Below are 15,761 nucleotides of genomic sequence, written 5' to 3'. Positions count from 1 at the left end.
GGTGGCAAATACTTCCACAGATTTTATTTAATTATTTTCATATTTCCTTCACATTCCTCTCCGAAAATCATATTAGGAGGGGACTCTGCTTTATCCAACATTTTATTGACAGAATTAATGATTCTTTAATAACTGACAGCCCTAGAAAGTCAACTTGTGCACTAAAATAAACAAGAATTTGCTTTGGATTACCACTTTGCATGGATTATCACTTATTATACTCTGGACTACAGATTAATGATAAAAGCACAATAAAAATTATTTTTAGCCATAGCATCTTAAATAAGAAGCTCCACAAATAGCAAGCAAACACAAAAGCTTTTCTGTTCTTCCATTTTTCCTAAGAATAGAAATGCATAGAAATACCATCCACATTTGGAAAAAAAATCCCCATAGGAACATAATTGCTAATACATAATAACTGATTGTTACCTGACATTTTAAAAAATATGTAAATGTGAAAATTGTGTAAATACGAAAAACAAATATTATGAGTTGCCCTAATTTTCTGTATATTTGAGATGAAAATGTTTACACTAATGACCTGTCCTGTGTTTAAGTCATTCAGAAAATCACCTTTTGTTCTCAAGCCCCAAATATTAGGCAATAGCATTTAAAATCAATTCATGGCACCTAAAAGAAAAATTCAGAAGACAAGGAATATGACTTAAAAGCAGTAAAAAAAAAAAAAAAAAAATTAAATAATCCACTATAATTAATTACAGAAAAATTTCTTTTTATTTATTTTTAAAGATTTTATTTATTTAAGAGAGTGTGAAAGACAGAGAGAGAGAGAGCAAGAGACGGGGGAGGGGGTAGACAGAGGGAGAAGCGGGCCTCCTGCTGAGGAGGGAGCCTCACATGGGGCTCAATCTAGAGACTCCAGGATCATGGCCGGAGCCAAAGGCAGATGCTTAACCGACTAAGCCACCCAGGCACCCAAAAATTTCTCTTTGGAAATATTTCACCCATTTTTCAACTTGTGTAAGTTTATTTTCTCTCTTTCCAAACAGGTATTTGTGATTTTTGTGGATAAATTAAAAGGATTCCTAAATTCTTTGACATACTATACAGCAGAGATTAAATGTACAAATACTTACTGTAGCTAAAAGGAGATTGTTTTTTATTTATTTGACAGATAGAGATCACAAGTAGGCAGAGAGGCAGTCAGAGAGAGGAGGAAGCAGGCTCCCTGCAGAGCAGAAAGCCCGATGCGGGGTTCGATCCCAGGACCCCGGGGTCATGACCTGAGCTGAAGGCAGAGGCTTAACCCACTGAGACACCCAGGCGCCCCGAGGAGATTGTTTTTTATTATAGCAGTAAAGACAGGGAATCAACAGGCTCAAATCATGACAAACACACTTATTTAAAAATTCTCTTCTATGTTTGATCTTTTCTTTCAGGTCTTTTGACATTAGTATCAATTTATGAGGTTCTTATTAGAATGAGCAAACTTCAAGCACTTCAGAAGCAAAAATTCTTGAGTTTAAATTCTTAAAATTTAAAAAATTCTTGACTTTTATCAAAACTGAAACAAAGAATTATGAAGTGTAGGTCTTCAGGTACATCATATTTACTCATTGATTATTCAAAATATGTAGAGCTTCTTTTAAAAATAGTATATAAAAGGGAAAGCCTCATAAAATCTTGTGATTTTTCTTCCCTCATGTGTGCTTGTTTGTAAGTTTAAAATCAGTTATTTTGGGGCGCCTGAGTGGTTCAGTCAGTTAAGTGTCTGACTCTTGGTTTTAGCTCAGGTCATGAGATCAGCCCCAAGTGGGGCTCCCTGCTCAGTGGGGAGTCTGCTCCCCTGTCTCCCCTGCTCAAGTGTGGTCTCTGTTTTTGTCTCTCTCTCCCTCTCCTCTAAAATAAATCTTGGGAAGTTGATTAAGCATGTGCCTTAGGCTCAGGTCATGATCCCAGGGTCCTGGGATTGAGTACCACATGGGGCTCACTTCTCCCTCTGTCTGTCCTTCCCCCTGCTTTGGACATGCTCTCTGAAATATATATAAATAAATTAAAAAAAATCTTTAAAAAAATAAAATTCAGTTATTTTTTTTTTCCCCTTTAAGGAGAGATAAAGTAAAGCAAAAGCAAAAGCAAATTAGCATAAAGTCCTCTTGAGTTTAAAAAAGCTCATCTTTTTCTGGCTTCCAAAAAACCAAAACACAAATGTAGTCTTTAAAAACACGTAGTCACTGGAGAGATATGGAAACTGAAGAAGGATTTGGTATGGAACAGGTGCAAAAAGCTAAACACAAGTAAAACAACTTACACTTAAGCTATCAAATTCTTCCTTTACCAGTATTTTATCTAAATAAGGGAAGATTTACAGACGGATAACTAAAATTCACTAATATCTGGCAGGGTCAGAATTTACCTAAAATGTAGGCTTGTATTTATTGCACAGAATTTCCTGAAATTTTTCATTACTTGTCCGTTCATTATAAACTAAAAGCACAAGATGATGTCTTTATAGCATAGTTTTAAAAGACATTTTCCTGGATTTCAATTTTTCCTTTATATAGGATGCAAAGGAGCATGACAAAAGTCATTCAGAAAGGGCCTTTTTCAAGGTTAGTCACCTGAACTTAGTTCCCTGGGGTCATTAAATTTAAAGCAGACATAATAAGTTCGCGAAGTTTTGGCTGATGAGCCTCTCAGCTTTCCCCATTTTGTCCATGACAATCGTGTGCTGTTTCTTTTCTGGGGATCCACGCCAAAAATTCTAAGGAGATACACAAAGATCAGAATTTTGCCGCCCAGGTTCAACACCTGCCGGCACAGAAGAGAGCGAAACCTGAATCCTGGCTCTTCAGAGCGGCAGGCGGAGACACCGGCCACGTGGTTCATCGTCTCGAGCTACAAAAATCAAGCTCCCAACTGAAGTGGCACATTGGTTCGATCTGGGCCCCACAGCGGTACTCACCCTCCCGGGCGGCTCCTCCGGCACTCCGGGCCACTCCCCCCGCGTCCTTCTGCACTGCGTGCCCCGGTCCGGCCCGCCACCTCCTTCTGCCCAGGGCCGAGCAAACCGACACACTGGAAACGAGGACAGCCCTTCTGCAAGAGCGAGATACCTGGTCCAGCATTCTCGGGGAGGCCGGAGCCCTCGTACTAAAATCCCCAAACGAACACGGCACGTTGCCATCCTTGCTCCGTCTCAAGAGACACACACCTGTTCCGCATCCTTAAAACAAACGAACTGCGCGGAGTTTCTGAGAAGTTCAACAAAGGGGCTCCAGACCCATCAAGGTTTCTGAAGCTGTTTCAGGAACGATTCTTCACACAATGGGTTCCTTGGGCCCCTGCCGCGCAGTATTTCGGAGAAAAGACCCCGAAGGGCCTAAACTAATCTGGCTTAAAGACTGTGCACAGGAAAAACGCCAGACTTTCGCCTCGCGGTCGTGGGCCTCAAGACGCCGGCCCCGGGGGCTCTCCACGAGCAGGTCCCGGGGACCGGCACTGAGGAGCGGCCGCGGCTACGCCCCGTTGTGGTCACCAGGTCGTGGTCCCTGCGCGGGCAGGGCTGGTGGGGCGCGGGTCTCCGGGCCAGCTCGGTGAGGACTCGGCGCTGCGAGGTCAATGGCGCCCGCTGCGCGACCGTAACTGCCGCGGGCTCCTCACGTGGCGCGCGGGGCACGTGGGCGCGGCCCGGCCTCCACGTGCGGGGCCCCCTCCCCTTCCGGCGCTCGCGGCGTCGGCCTCGAGGGTCCGCCCCCCCCCCGCGTGGGCGTGGTGGGCGGGGCTGCCCGCCCCGGACCCGACGGAAAGAGCGGAATGTTGGGAGATTCGCGCGGCCGCAGCCAGGCATCCGCTGAGCGAGGCGGGAACGTTTCTCCGCACGTGGGGATCCGCGGCTTCACGAGGTGCACGGCCTGGCTGGGCTCCGACTGCTGGGCAGCATGGGGGGGGGGGGTTGGGCACCCGGAGGATCTGGGGCGGAATGACCGGTTGCCGTTGTGGTAGCCTGGCGGGTGTGGTAAGAGCAGGGGACGGTGAGAGCCGGGAGAGGGGGCTTCCAGGCTCCGTCCAGGCCCCGAGCACCCCTGGAACGGGGGGCACGTTCACAGAGGCTTCCCGCAGCAGTTCGGAGTGCCTTCCTCCACTCCGGGGTTGTTCTGATTGCCTGCTTTGAGGCCGAAGGAGGAGAGGTTCTTTAAGTAGGGCTGTGTGAGTAGGTGGGGGCATCGAGTAAGGGAAGGGACTTTTCAGGGCCTTTAAAGTCTTGCTAATGGTACCCCCCCCCCCAGCCCCCATTCCCCTCTGGCGGACGTGGCAGTGCCAAGGGTGCGTTGTGAGTGTGTGCACAGAGACTCAGCACTTTACATCCTTAGTTTCAAGGCATTTAGTGCTTCTGCCCCTGCTTCTACCCTCACGTACTCGTTCCCTGAACCGTCCTTGATTCACTCCTTCCTCTCTCTTTCCTTTTATTTTCTGCTCGCTCTTCCCCGCTACCTTTTTCTACCTTCTCTGCCGTTTCACCCTTGGGGGAGTTTGAACCTGTCTCCGGGCTCTTGATTACTGATCGCACGCGTGACTCGTAAATCTGTCTGTAGCCTGGACCTCTTGCCAATTCCGAATTAACTGTCTAGTAAATCCGTTGGCTGACAGCCAGGCTATAAATCTAAAATCAAATTCACGTTTCCTTTGAAAGCACTTTCTATTCCTGTGTTGCCTGTTTCTTCCTCCTCCTCCTCCCACTCCCTCTCTCCCTCCCCCATCCCTCCTCACTCTCCTTTTTTTTTTTTTTTTTAAGATTTTATTTATTCACTTGACAGAGACCATAAGTAGGCAGAGAGAGAGGAGGAAGCAAGCACCCTGCTGAGCAGAGAGCCCGAGGCGGTGCTTGATCCCAGGACCCTGAGATCATGACCTGAGTCTAAGGCAGAGGCCCAACCCACTAAGCCAGCAAGGCGCCCCCTTCCTCCCTCTCCTTATTCCCCCCTCCCCAGCTGCTTCAGCCTTGCCTACCCCATCCTGTCAGAGGGCAGGGACTGTTGCTTGAATCTCTCTGTTCCCACCAGCGCTGTTGGTGCTCAAGCCTTTGTCACCTCTTGACTATCACAGTAGTGTAGGGGAGGAAAACTTTTCCCTTTTTCTCTTCTAGGTTCTTGGGCTGGTCAAATAATTTAAACAGGACATTACCAGGAAAAGGCAAATTTTAATTTCAAATGTATGGGAGCTGATAGAAATATGAGACTCAGAGAAATGATCAAAGAAGGCAGGCTTTTATAGCTTTTAGATGAGGAAATTTGTGAAGAGTTAAGACGCAGAAGTTTGGACTTGAGGTAACAAATTAATGAAGAGGTAACAAGGTTTCTTTGTTTACACAGGATTCTCAGCCCCGAATTCCCTATCTCTGGTGATAAGGATGCGTTCTACCCTCCAGGTGCAGAGAGTGTACCCTTCGCATGAAAAATCTGTTTCCTGCTTTTAGGTGTACAGAGGACGGTCAGTGTGACACATTTTGGGGCAGCCTGCTCTGGACTCCATCAGTAGCTTCCCAACTGTTATCTCCTGTGTTAATTCATGCTATACCTTCCAGCAGATTAAGTCATCCTTATGCCATTTCCTTGATAAAAACCATCAGAAGTCTTCACTGTTGAAAGAAGAAAATCTGAACTGTTGACTTATAGTTAAGAATATCTGTGATCTGATCCAAACTAGTTTTCCAGTTTTTCTTTCTGGATTTTTCCCTTTTCATAGTCTACTCTCCAGCCAAACCAGATTATCTTGCTGTGGTAATTATCTGAATCTTGTCTGACCTCCGTCCTTCGCTTCTGCATTTTCCTTCATCTGGAATTCCTTTTATTTTGTGTCCCTTTTTCTAGATCTTCCCAGATAACCAGGATGTTACCTCCTCGCCTTCCACAGGACTAGATTTGGGCTGCATCTGGCACACTTTTATCCTTGCATTTCTTTCATTATAAGACCATATATAGTTAAATTGTAAGCCCCATGAGGCGGGATCAGGGATTTATTTTTACCATTCTTTAGATGCCTGGCCACAACTTTTAGTTGCTCCCTAAAATTTTGTTGAATAACTACATTATTCGTTGAGGTGATGCATCTCAGCCTGCTCTCTGCTCCCCTCTTTTGCCTTAGATCCTGAAGAAGGAGCCTAGCAGTTTAAACCAAAAGCAATGCAATTATTAATCGGTTGCCACATACCTTACACATCCAGAACTGTAGTTAGTTTTTTCACATGCATCTTAAAATATATTATTTAATCAAGTCATGTTTGAACACTTCTTGGTGGCTAAGGAGGTTTCTGCTGACCCTAGGTTGGAATACTGGGTTATTGTTTATAGCTTCCTGCCAAACCTCAGAGAGCTGTCTTCTGCCATCGTGACTCAGTCAGATGTCCCTTGCTCACTTCTCCATTATGGGGCTGCGGGCTAGAAAAAGCAGAAAACATGAGGAAGCATAAAGGATTGACTGGGGAGTAATACTCATCATCATGACAATCATGGTAATCAGCACTAACCTGTATTGAGTTGTTAACATGTGTGCTGGTCCTGGGTCAAACACTTCTGGGGCACCTGGGTGGCTCAGTGGGTTAAGCCTCTGCCCTCGGCTCAGGTCATGATCTCAGGGTCCTGGGATCGAGCCCTGCATTGGGCTCTCTGCTCAGCAGGGAGCCTGCTTCCTCCTCTCTCTCTGCCTGCCTCTTTGCCTACCTGTGATCTCTGTCAAGTAAGTAAATAAAATCTTAAAAAAAAAAACAACTTCTACAGTTAAGCTCATTTAATACAGGAACTCTAATAGTTAGGTCCTCTATTTTCTCTATTTGACAGATGTGGAAGCTGATGCACAGATAGGTCAAAAACTTGCCCAAGGTCCCACTTACGGCTGATTTAAGGGGCGGAGCTGGGATTTAAACCTGGCCATTGGGTTTTAAAGCCACCATGTCATTCAGTGACGGAGGCAGGACAAATGAGACAGGCTGCCTGTCCCCAAGCTTGCAGTCTAGCCAGGGACAAAGAATTCGAAGCACTCTGAGTGAGAAAACTTCTCTCAGTCCTTGGCGCTCCCTCGGTGTGTGGTCCCTGGCCCTGGAGAGCTTCTATAGTGATCGTCTGTTTCCGTGTCTGTTTCTTCACCAGACTGGCCTCCCTGGGGCCGGGACTTATGTCCTCTGAATGGTTCTCTCTTGGCCCAGCACAGCACCTCACACAGAGCGGCCACACAGACTTCTTTGTGGAAGAGAACCACACTGCTAAATGGTGGTGTTCATAACACAAATGTCACGGGGGGCAGATGTGGGCTGGTCAGTTTGGCGGGGTCCTTGTAATGAAGAACAGTTGGAAGAAAAGCAGGCAGGGACAAGGGGTCCCTACCCCTAAGAGGAAACCCCCTTCGAGAGGTTTTACATCACCCTGGAAGGAGCCCTCCCTCCTTTCCCACATGGTGGGCAGATGACAGAAACCTGATTGGGTGACAGGCACAGGGAGGGTTGAAACAGATTGAAACAGTTTGCCAAGAAGCCCATAAAGACCCCTAGATTTAGAAACTCTGGTGGCAACCCTCTCGATTCCTCTCCCTCTTTGGGAACTTTGTACCATCACTCAATAAACTTTGTTCTACTATCATTCAATAAACCTTGCTTTGCTGCCCACCACTCTTTGATTGACCTCTTCATTCTCTGAAGCGGCGTGACCAAGAACCCCGGGCACCTGAAGAAAAGAAATCCTGCAACAAGGGAAGGTTCAGGGAGGAAGGGCAGCTTGAGAGATGAAGGAGGTTTAGAGATTGTTATAGACCGGGTGTTTGTGTCCCCCCCAGATTTAACTAACTCCCAAGATAACAGTATTAGAAGGTAAGACCCTTGAGGGGTGATTAGTCCATGAGGGTACAACCCACATAAATGGAATTTGTGGGTTTTTTTTTTTTTTTTTTTTAGGTAAAAGAGATCCCAGATAGCTTCCTTGCCCCTTCTACTGTGTGAGGACATAGCGTGACAATGGCTCTCCATGAACCAGGAGGCAATCTTTACTGGACAGCAAATCTGCTGGGACCTTGATGCTGGGCTTCTTAGCCTCCAGAACTGTGAGAAATAAATGTCTGCTCTTTAAGGGTGCGCAGTCTCTGGCACTTGGTTAAAGCAGCCCAAACCGTTGAAGACAGAGATCCTTTTCCTTTGCTGTTTTTTCCTCCTCTCCCATCTCCCAATTCCCTTTCCTCTCCTGTTCTCCTCCTCTTGTTTCCTTGATATCACCTTTAAATTCTGGATCTTATAAATGTTTCTTTTTTAAACAATCAGAGTATTGGTATCCTTCCCTGGCCCCCATGAGCCACTAAATCTCTTCTAACTGCCAGTGCTCCTAAGTCTTCTCTTTTTTCCAGGTCAATATGCAGTGGGGTCTGTCCAGAGCAGAGCTGTCCAGCAGACATGTAATGTAAGCCACAGATGAAGGCCACATAGATCATTCCAAATTTTCTAGTAGCCACAGTAAAATAATAAAGGGGGTGAATTGAATTTTAATAACGTTCTAATTAACCCAATGTGGTCAATATTAACATTTTGAAATCCAATTGATATAAAATTATTAACAATATTTTCCATTCACTTTTTGTAATGTCTGCAAAATGCAATGTATATTTTGCACCCAGAGCACAGCTCTGTCTGGACTGGCCTCCTTTCAAGGGCTTAGTAGTGCCATGAGGCAGTTTTGGACAGTGCAGGCCTTGAGCCATCAGTGAAGCTTCCCAACTTTTTTCAGGTCTTGCCACTCTTCAGAAGTGACAATATTGTGCAGCACACCTGAGGTGAGTGGAGGAGGTTGACTGTGGCTGAAGGTTGTTACACGGTTGAAAAGATCCAACTGTTCACTTGTCTGCAACCCATTCGAGACCTGGATGGGAAGCACCATTCTTTAGCACCATCCTTTAAAATCCATATTCCCTTCTGATAAATGTAGAAAGATGTTTAGCTCCCTATTTGCAAATTCTCATGGATAACTCATTTTTGGAATGAAAGTGTTCTATTGGACTTGTGAATTTACTTTTTTAAAAAAAGGCATTTAATTAAATTCTATTAATTAGCATATGGTGTATTATTAGTTTCAGAGGTAGGGTTCAGTGATTCCTCAGTTGTGTATAACACCCAGTGCTCGTTACATCACGGGCCCTCCTTATTGCCCATCACCCAGTCGCCCCACCCCCCCACTCTGCTCCAGCAGCCCTCAGTTTGTTCCCCATATTTAAGAATCTCCTATGGTTTGTCTCCCTCTCTGATGACTTCCTATTTTTCCCTCCCTTACTCTATGGTCCTCTGTTTTGTTTCTTAAATTCCACAAAAGAGTGAGATCATTTCAAAATTGTCTTTCTCTGATTGCCTTATTTCGCTAAGCATAATATCCTCTAGTTCCATGCACATCATTGCAAATGGTTAAATTTCATTCTTTTGATGGCTGCGTAGTATTCCATTGTATATATATATATACCACATCTTTATCCATTCATCTGTCGATGGACATCTGGGCTCTTTCCATAGTTTGGCTATTGTGGACTTTGCTGCCATAAACATTCGGGTACACGTGCTTCCTCAGATCACCACATTTGTATCTTTAGGGTAAATGCCCAGTAATGCAGTTGCTGGGTCATAGGGTAGCCCTATTTTCAACTTTTTGAGGAACCTCCATGCTGTTTTCCAGAGTGGCTGCACCAGCTTGCATTCCCACCAACAGTGTAGGAGGGTTCCCCTTTCTCCACATGCTTGCCAACATCTGCTGTTTCCTGAGTGATTAATTTTAGCCATTCTGACTGGTATGAAGTGGTATCTCTCATCGTGGTTTTGATTTATATTTCCCTGATGCCGAGTGATGTGGAGGATTTATTCATGTGCCCATTAGTCACATGTATGTGTTCTTTGGAGAAATGTCTGTTCATGTCTTCTACCCACTTCTTGACTGGATTAATTATTCTTTGGATGTTGAGTTTGATAAGTTCTTTAAAGACAAGCGGCCACTTTTTGCAAGGTAGGAGGTGTGGAGAACTGAATCTCAGGTGATATATCAAAAGATGCACTGCGGGGGGATGGAAGCTCTGTGAATTTACCTTTCAACTAACTATGTTCCCTGTCCCCATGCACGTTAAGCATCTCTGAAGGAGTTGCAAAGAATGAACAAGATGAGGAGGGACCCCCTACCAGGTCTGAAAACCATCACACAGGCCATTTGAATTGGCTCTTCATTGTCCAAGGCGGGGCCAGGCCCCTCTCCCTGCCAATTGCCATCATAGTGTCTGTTACAGTGAGGAGCCCAGAAAACCCCAGACACATTCCTGAATCTCTTTTGGAGGACATTAAAAATTAAAAGGGAGGATTCTTTTTCCTTTTTTAAGATTTTATTTATTTATTCGACAGAGAGATCACAAGTAGGCAGAGAGGCAGGCAGAGAGAGAGAGAGGGAAGCAGGCTCCCTGCTGAGCAGAGAGCCTGAGTCGGGGCTCGATCCCAGGACCCTGGGATCATGACCTGAGCCAAAGGCAAAGGCTTAACCCACTGAGCCACCCAGGAGCCCCAAAAGGGAGGATTTTTAATAAACATACTCTGAGACACTCAGCCTGTGGTGGGGTGGGCACACTGACCTGGTTTAGAAAAGCATCTGAAGGGATCACCCTCCCTTCCATTCCTCAACCAGCCGGCCAGAGACCACTGGAGAGGCACTGAGTGGCTCTCTCTGTCTTGTTCACTGCTCTGTCCTCCGGCCTGGCTCAGCAACTGATTGACGAGGATCCTCCATGAATGTTAGTGGAGTAAACACACCATTGATTAAACATGTGTCAGTCCTCACTGATAGTCCCTGGCCTCGTCTACACCACTGCCTGCCGTGGGCTCATTCTTTTTAAGAGGATGATATTTTCCACTGTCGCTCATGACCAATTCACGGGCAGCTTTGAGATCTGTTGCAGAGCTTGGTTTCGACTGTGGGAACTATCTGGGCCCCAAAGGGGCTCCGTTCGGGAGGAGGGAGCAGTTCAGAAGTTGGCCCAGCTTGCCACATGGAGACCGTCAGCCCCAGCAGCGGATGCCCCAGGGTGGGGCTGGCAAAGCTGGCCAGGTTCAGGGATTATCCAGAGCAGGAACTGAGCTTCTAAAATGTATGGAAGGGAAAAAAAAAAAAAAAAAAAAAAGAATAAAATGTACAGAAGGGCGGCACCTGGGTGGCTCAGTTGTTGGGTGTTTGCCTTTGGCTGGGGTCGTGATCCCGGGATCCTAGGATTGAGCCCCGCGTTGGGCTCACTGCTCCGTGGGAAGCCTGCTTCTCTCTCTCCCATTCACCCTGCTTGTGTTCGCTCTCTTGTTGTCTCTGTCAGATGAAAAATTAAAATCTTTTTAAAAAATTAAAATATAAAATAAAATGTATGGAAGGGGGGCACCTGGATGGTTCAGTTGGTTAAGTGGTTAAGCGTCTACCTTCTGCTCTGGTCAAGATCTCGGGGTCCTGTGATCAAGCCTCACGTCTGACTCGATGGGGAGTCTGCTTCTGCTTCCCCCTCTCCCTCTGCCCCTCCCCTCTACCTGTGCCCTTTCTCAAATAAATAAATAAATCTTTTTAAAAAAAGAACATGAAGGTTTAGAAGCATCTTGCTTCTTGATTACACTTCTAGTCAGGCCAATGCCAGAGGCCTATCTTCTGTACTTCAAATTCAGAAAGTCAGAGACTTTAAAAGGCTTTTCCCAAAACATAAACTTAGAGAACTCTAATAATATTAGAGTCAATGCTTTTTCAAGGTACACATGTCCCTTCCTGGAGATTCAATGTGTCCCCTTGGTGGGTGGGGCCTGCCATTGAGAGTCTCTGGGGTAGATGTCCCAGGGCCTATTCTAATTCTGTTTCTATATGGTATATGGTATATGGTGGATTGTATAAGTTTCTATGTCCTTGTCAATTGCCAATTGCCACTGATGCCCCCGACCTGTCCTCCTTTTCCTGTTAAGGGGTGTTCCTCACTGACCTCTTTCTCTTACCATATAGGCTTCTCCTCTCTGGCTACTCCCTACTCTGGTGATGGAGGCATCCCCAGTGCTGAGTCCTACCCCCACCTCCCAATCCCCACCTTCCTCATCCCCAAGCTCCTCCCCTCTTTGTGTATTGTCCTCTCCAGAGGAAATCTAAGCATCCCAGAACCTGGTCCTCGCTCAGCTGAGTCAGGGACAGTCATTCGCCCTGTCCTCTGTTGAGAGCACTCACTGTCTCCCATCCTGCCTGGCTGTACAGGATGACCCCTGAACAAGGGTTTCCAGGCAGTGGGGTGAAAGCCAGGCCCCACTTCGCTCCCAGGCACATCCACCTGGAGAAAGGGAAACTTTTCCTCCTGTACCCAAAGATGATCTGTGGGTTAGAGCAGCCCTACAGGGGCGGCCAGACCCTCCTCGGCCCTGCCCGGATAGCGGGACAGAGTGTAGATCCATGGGGGAGAGACAGCGAGGACATAAGCAGACACAAAGATGGGCTTAGAATCAGGGCAGAGCAACAGAGGAAAAAGGAACAACTCTGGTACCTATGTAAGGTGAGGGGACAGGGCTGCTTCCTGAAGAAGTGAGATTTACACGGACATGTGAGAGGGGAGAAGGATACGGTCAGGGGAGGGACCAAGGGAGGGGAAACCCCAGCAGGGAGGGGGTATGATGGCTCCATCTGTGCATCAGCGGGGCTAGGCTACGGCACCCAGTAGCTTGGTCAAACAGTACTCTAATGCTACTGTGAACGTATTTTGTAGAAGTGATTAACAGCTGTGATCAGCGGACTTTAAGTAATGGAGATGTCCTTTGACAACTTGGGCAAGCCTCTAAATCAGGTGAAGGCCTTAAGAGCAAAAACTGAGCTTTTCCAGAGAAGAAGGAACTATTCGGTCTCAAAGCTGTACGGAAGAGATTCTACCTGACTTTCTAGCCTGCTGGCCTGGCCTAGATTTTGGACTTGTCAGCCTCAATGATTATGTGAAGCAGTTCTTTCAAATAAGCATCTTTCTGTGTGTGTGTGTGTGTGTGTGTGTACATGGATGTGTGTACACATAAACACACGTGTATGTGTATGCATCTACATGGATGGATGTGTACGCATGTATTCATTATTCACAGACACATATATGTACACAAACATCTCCGTATGCATCCTGTTGGTTCTGGTTTTCTAGAGAATCCTGAGTTATGCAGGTGACGTCGGCAAAGGCCTTGAGGAGGAGAGAAGATGGATACGTTCAAGGATCTGGAGAAGGCTGTGTTGGCCAAAGTGTGTAATCATGGCACAAGGAGCCTTAGGAAAGGTGGCAGGGTGGATCCCAGAACCCCATTAAGAATGATGTGTTTTATTATTGGTGCAAGGGAAGCCATCAAAAGCTTTTGACTGTGACTTACATAACCTTCTTCTTACTCATGTATGCTGTAGCTCGACTGTTGCCTAACAGATCTGTCATGCCACAACTCATGTAACGCACCTCAGATACAGCCCTCGAGCTGTGAGTGTGACTAAGGCTGGGGATCAGCAGGCAGGTGGGGCAGTTATTTTGGCTCAGGAAGGCCTTCCAAGGCTTTCAAGGACATTAACAGGTGGCTCGTTAACCCAGCTCCACTGGTTCAGTCCAGTCCTACCGCAATGACCATGGCCAGGCATGTTCTCAGCAGCAGTCAGTTCTCCGCAGCTGGAGGCGAATGGGCTCACCAGCACGTCCCACAGCTCCCCCTTTTCCCCCCTCCCAAACACACACAGAGACACACACACGGCAGGCCAGGGGGCTGCGGGCCGGCAGGAGGGAGTCTACGGCTGTAGTTCTTCACACCTGCTTTCTGCACGATGTCACTGGAGCCCTTCTGTTGAATCCTGCCATACACAGGGAAATGAGGTCCCCGTGCTCCAAGTGTCCTGCCGAGGGTCGGGTGGCTGCAGGTGGTAGAGGTCCTCAGGGTCCAGGCCTAGGCCTAGCAGCCCCAGGCCTCAACCATTTACCGACAAGCGTAAGCAGATGCAAGCCCCACTGGGCCGAGTTTCCAGGACTGGGAGGCTTCACAAGGTGAAGAGACATGGGGAAAAACAGGGCCCTGGATACAAAAATGCCTCCCATGGCAAACGGGAAGGAAAGGATATGTGACGGGTTGACAATCCCAGCTCCCCACTGGGATTCCCACACTCTCCTCTGTCCTCTGGCCCAGACAGGCAAGGGGTTGGGGGAGCGGGTGGAAAGACATTTGTGATCATCATTATGGCCATTTCCCTGTGTGGATTTCAAAAGGCCACAGCACTGGAAAGGAAGTTCTTCTACCACTAATACCCTTATTTCTAGGGTCTGGAATAGGAACCTAGCTGTCCCTCTTGTAAGCTCTCTGGAGGAAGAGAATGCAGGAATCATGGGTCACCTTCACAGGCCTGAATAGTTCCCGTGGCATCTAGGCTTGTTTATGGAGTTTCTTAGGATTTTATCTAGTCTAAAACTCCTGGGATCATTCCACATACAGCTACGCCTTTTCTGAAACAGATGATTTTAATGATATGAAAATGTATTCTGGCAAAATGTAACGTGACATTTAAGTTTTTATTTTGATAAAGTTTCTTTAAAAGAAGAAAAAATTTAATTTAAGTGACAATACAAGACCCAAATTTCTGAGCAGCCTGTTCTTTTATGAAACTGTTCATATGGAAAAGTTACTTCTTCTGAAACTTGTTCTAGAATGGATTTAAGTTCATGATGCTTAGGGCACCTGGGTGGCTCAGTTGGTTAAGTGTCTGCCTTCGGCTCAGGTCATGATCCCAGGGTTCTGGAATCGAGCCCTGTGTCTGGCTTTCTGCTCAGCAGGAGTCTGTTTCTCCCTCCCCCAGCTCGTACACTCTTGCTCTCTTTCTCCCTCCCTCTCCCTCTCAAATAAATAAATAAAAATCTTTTTTAGAAAAAAAGTTCATGACAGTGGCCCCTGGGTGGCTCAGTGGTTTTAAAGCCTCTGACTTCAGCTCAGGTCATGATCTCAGGGTCCTGGGATTGAGCCCTGCATCGGGCTCTCTGCTCGGCAGCGAGTCTGCTTCCTCCTCTCTCTCTCTCTGCCTGCCTCTCTGCTTACTTGTGATCTCTGTCTGTCAAATAAATAAATAAAATCTTAAAAAAACCATGTTCATGACATTTGTTGGGACTGAAGTAGGGAATGTATCACGCTATGCTGTATATGTGATAAATTTACTGGGATTGCACTTGACCTGGATATAGGATGTGGACACTTCAAGGCAGTGTTTCCTCAAAATTTTAGCCATAATTCGATGTAAGATACATGTTTTACATTTTATCAGTACACTTGCTTACACAACATGTGTGTAGATACAGATGCACACACAGATATTTAAGAAACAAATCACTTCCTTTATTATGTGTATAGCGTTTTCATATTTTTATACTAGTGTATTATATTCTACACACTTTAAAAAATGGTGGTTGTAACTAGTCTACTAACTCTATGATCCTCTAATAAGCAGTGAACTGTATGTTGAAAAACTCTACTCAGATGTTCACCTGAGAAATTTTACCCCAGGGAAAGGAGAGGACGAAGGAAAGAAACAATTTCTATCTTTGCCTAGGAAGCACAGTAGAGTGAACACTGTACTTTTTGTGGGTAAAAATGGGCTGATGAAGGGGATCTGGGTGTCAGCCATAAATCTGATTTGATTAGAGACAGAAAAAAAAAAATCAACCTATCAAACAGTATGTCAGTCTTTAAAACTTAAAAACCAGATGGAAAAATCAAACGAAGTTTAGATTCTCCAGAGAATGGA

Source organism: Mustela nigripes, chromosome 3, assembly GCF_022355385.1.
Source record: "Mustela nigripes isolate SB6536 chromosome 3, MUSNIG.SB6536, whole genome shotgun sequence".
Lineage (NCBI taxonomy): Eukaryota > Metazoa > Chordata > Mammalia > Carnivora > Mustelidae > Mustela > Mustela nigripes.
This window is presented reverse-complemented; position numbering follows the sequence as displayed.